Raw genomic sequence first — 4,632 nt, forward strand, 5'->3', positions numbered from 1 at the left:
CTCTGTTTTTACTTCACAGATGCTGCCAGACCTGCTGAGCTTTTCCAGCAAATTCTGTTTTTGTTCCTGATTTGCAGCATCCACAGTTTCGGTTTTTATTTTGTATCTGCTGGAGTGTAGAAAAGTAAGAGATGACTTAATTGAAACATGCAAAATCCTGAGGGGGTTTGACAGGGTAAATGTGGAGAGGAACTTTCCTCCTTTTGGAGAATCTATAAGTAGGGTGGCTGTTTAAAAATTAGAAGTCGCACATTTAAAGCAGAGATAAAGTGAAATTATTTTCTCCCATAAGTTTGTGAGTTCTTGGAACCCTGTTGCTGAAAAGGTGGTGAGGATACAATCCTTGAATTATTTTGAGTCAGAGGTAGATAAAATCTTGTTAAGCAAGGGGGTGAAACATTATCAGGGGTAGGTGGGAATGCTGATTTGGATTTGTAATCAAAACAGCCATGATATTATTGAATGGTAGAGCAAACCCAAGGGACTGAATGGCCTATTCCTGCTTCTTGTTCCTGTGTTCACATGTCCGTATGTCTGCATCTCAACTCATCTGTTGTCAATGCTGTCAGCTTTACATCACATCTCACTGATTCTTGATACTACTAAGCTACATGAGCCATAACCTCGACAAATTGCAGCACAACCATTGATATCCTTCTCTATCTTTCTCTCTTGCAGGTCAAGTTAGTGCATAACAGGAGAGAACAGACAGAACAATTGAAGAGCTGGCAGGTCCTCTTGGATTCTTGTGACTGGTCCTATGTGTGATGTCATTAACATTTTTTAGATGAAACCTGTAATCGAATCATTCAATAGATTCGTATGGAACCATCCCCTCTCAAAGCCCATCTCTATGGCAACTTGAGTCACATTTGCTTTGTTTCCAGGTAGCAATGCTAATTAGCTATCCTTTGGACCTCCAACTTAACTCTCTCCTGGAACTTAACAGACAGTTCAAAATATAGTTAATTACAAAACCTAACATTCCTAACATTATCATAGGATTAAAAGTATATCCGACTTTAGTGAAGTTCTTCAATTCGGTGTTTACTGTGTGAATATCTTGCAACTATCTCAGTTAAATGAACTGAGCCCTTCTTCAACTTTTAGGAACAAAGTCATCCAAACTTATCAACAGAATTCAGAGCATGTCTCTTCATTCTTCCATCTTATCTTAAATTAAGACACAATTACAAAACATAACAATCTTACAGAATCATATTTGCAGTAATAGCACTGGTACCAGCAGTACTAAGGAGCACAATTTTGTAGCCAAAGAATTGAAAGGCTCCAGGCATCATCTGAATTTGACATTACTCACTTACTGTCTGTATAAGGTTATAATCATGATTTTAACCAGTGTCTAAACTTTTAGTTCACTAATAATAAAAAATTGCACAAAGAAACAATGAATACTGTATTTGCTTACTAAAATGAATGTTAATTTCTTTTTAATACAGAGCCAAAGATCTCACAGGATCTTGCATTTGCTAGTGCCATAAGACTCCATTGAGAAGCTTCATTATGAAGAAAAAAACTTACTATCCTGATGGATGGATTTTGAAAAAAAAAACTTCACAATAGAATTGACTAAAACTTCAACAAGTATGAACATTTCAGATTTCCCATTCAAACAAATATTTCACAAGGATGATGAATGTTATTGAGAAAGAAACCGCTTCAAATTACTGCAGTGTGAATAAGCTGAAGTAGATGCACAATTTTTTGCTTTGATGCCTTTCTCTTTGATCATTATCATCTCTTCGAATGACTTTCAGATTAATAATATCTCGACTAAGGATATATATTCTAAAGTCTTATTGGAAGGAAGATGTGTTAATAATTGATGTTGAATAATTTCAAATTGGCATTGGATTGTAAGATTATTTTAGTGTTTTTGGAGCATATCATGAGGGTCTAATGTAATGAAAATAAAGATGCTATTCATCAATTAGACAAATAAATTTCCTCATTCACTTGCTATAGTAGTTCAACTCATCTGATTTGAACATGTGCTAGCTCAGCAACCCGAACCTTAATGCTTCTATACAGTACAACAGCAGTTAATGCAACATGGTTTGTGAAAGCTGCTGACTTTCAAAGGGCCAGATAGCAGATGGTCTTGCAGGATGACCTTGACTACATCTAATCCCAAGGCCCTGTCTTCGGGCCTGTAATATTTCCGCATGAGCAGCAACAGCCTGGGCTGTCTGACTGGCAGAGCAGCAATCTGGCAGAATTTCCACCGTCACCCTGTGAACATTCTACAAGTTTCGAAATTCAAGGATTCACTAGCACTTTGTATAGGGCAGTGCCTCTAAAATCCTAGCAATGTGTTGGAAGATAAGTTGCTGGACTGTTGTGATATTGTACAAGTTACCTTGAACACTCCTCTGTATCACTGATAACTACAGGATTATCCTTTGTGATAGAAAGCTTAACATGCATGAGAACAGTCCAAGTTTACAAGTTGATTTTGTGTGCCTTAAGTCTGAGCTGTTCATGTTTTGTCAATTGTTCGGTTATATTTAAAAGTAAAAGGTGATGAGTTTTAATTGATTATCTGTCTATGAGTGCATATAAAAAGGGACTCATGTTACATCCTGTCTAGAGATAGAAGTAACCCTCAGAAGGAGACTTTCTATGAGGGGAGTTCTCTTTTTTACCATCAGGCATTTGACTTGGAGGATGTTACATCCAGTGGTTCCATACAATAAGAGATTAAGGATGTTCACAGACTTCCTAGCTGCCTGTCTTTTACGTAGCTTTGAGGAGTCTGTGTTTGATGTATACATTGGCATCCACTGAATCTCTAACAACCACAGCCATCATCTTTTGTGTGGAGCTTTTTAACTCCAATCAGTGGGGACCTTTCCCCTGATTTCCATTGACTCCATTTTGTTCAGGACCCTTAATGCCATATTCTGTTCAATGCTGCCTTGATATCAAGAGCAGTTGTTCTCACATCACTTCTGGACTTCAGCATTTTTTGTCTGTGTTTGTACCAAATCAGGAGCTGAGTGGCTGTCGTAAAAACCAAACTGAGTATCAATGAGCAAGTACTTGCTCTGCAAGTGTCAGTTGATGGCAAAACAAAATTACTCTTTTCATCACTTTGCTGAACTAGTTGGTTTTTGAAAAAAAAAGATGTCAATGAATGCCATGAAAATAGCTTTTTATTGGAGATTTTGTACCAAATTCAAATTTCACCATCAGCCTAAAGCCTGGACTTTTGGATTGCTGGTCCAGTGAGATTAGTACTATGCCACCATCTCCCTTTCTAATGATGTGTTCCAGCCCACAGTGACCACTGGACATGGAAGGTTACAAGCATATGCAGGCACCATATATACCCTTTCCAGGGACACTGGGACATGGCCATAACTACAGAATCGAAGCAGGCAGTTGGATCAAATAATTTCTCCTATAGCCTCAGAGATAGTGGGATAGTGATAGTTTTCTGAAGAAGGGCCCAGACTCGAAACGTCAGCTTTCCTGCTCCTCTGATCCTGCTTGGCCTGCTGTATTCATCCAGCTCTACACCTTGTTATGTCAGATTCTCCTATAGCCTGCTGCCCATGACCATCTTTGCCAGGTCCTGGAATAGAGCTATGGGCAGGACCTCTGACTAGCCCATTCGCCTTTCACCCTTTGCACCAGGTGGGCAAAGATCAGAAAAGTGGTGCTAAAGAGCACGTAAAAATTGATTAGCAATCTCTTCAAACAGTTTAAAAGGGTTAGGTTTAGGGTTAAGGTGAGATATAGACTGGTTCATTATCAGTAATCAGACCTACTACGTATAGGTCATCAGATGTTCTAAGTTTTTGGTCCCCTTCATAGTTCCTCTACTTTTACTCAACTGCAACTTTGAAATTTTATAATATCCTGTCCTACCTCTAGAGTTTGCTCTTTTCTGCTGTGTCCCTTGAACTCTATCTTTACTTCAAATCTTGGCTGTGGAGGGTTATTTTATCGAGATGCTTTATCTTGTGGTTTAAGTCAATTCTGTTGCCTGTTCATTGAGCTACTGTCTGGAGTATCTTAGGATGCGGGCATCCACATATACATTCTCCCTGAGGCTGCTTTATCTTTAAGTTTAAGTAAGGCTCTTCAACTCCTTATTTACCATAGTATTAGGATCTAGTAGTCTACCAAATGTAGCTCTTGGGTAAAGTGTCTAAGACATACCCTTTATTTGCTCATTCTAGACTGCTGTTGTATCTCGGATTGATGTCAGAATCTCATGATTAATTGCATCATAATGATGGACATTGTACAATATTTGGTGTGACTCTATCATTACCTTCAGACATTTCACTGCCTTCCCTGACCATGGCCTCAACTAACACCAATCCAGTATGGCAACAACCATCTCCTCTGTGGGGTAAAGGCATGGAGCCTCATCTTCCTGCTGCCACTGAGATGCTGTTATCTCTGGTTCTGCAAAAGAGAAGTGAGTGAGTCAATGAGTTTTGTCAACCCTTTTCAGTGATGTGAGTATCAGAGTTAAATAGCTGGAACAGTGTCTAATTGCAAGTTGTAGATATGAAGTGTTAACTGCATGAATTTGAGGTGGAGCTATGAAAGCTAGGTATGAATCATACTTGGGTGCTTGACAGTGTGGTGAATTGA

The sequence above is a fragment of the Rhincodon typus genome, chromosome 20 (assembly GCF_021869965.1).
Source record: "Rhincodon typus isolate 14 chromosome 20, sRhiTyp1.1, whole genome shotgun sequence".
Lineage (NCBI taxonomy): Eukaryota > Metazoa > Chordata > Chondrichthyes > Orectolobiformes > Rhincodontidae > Rhincodon > Rhincodon typus.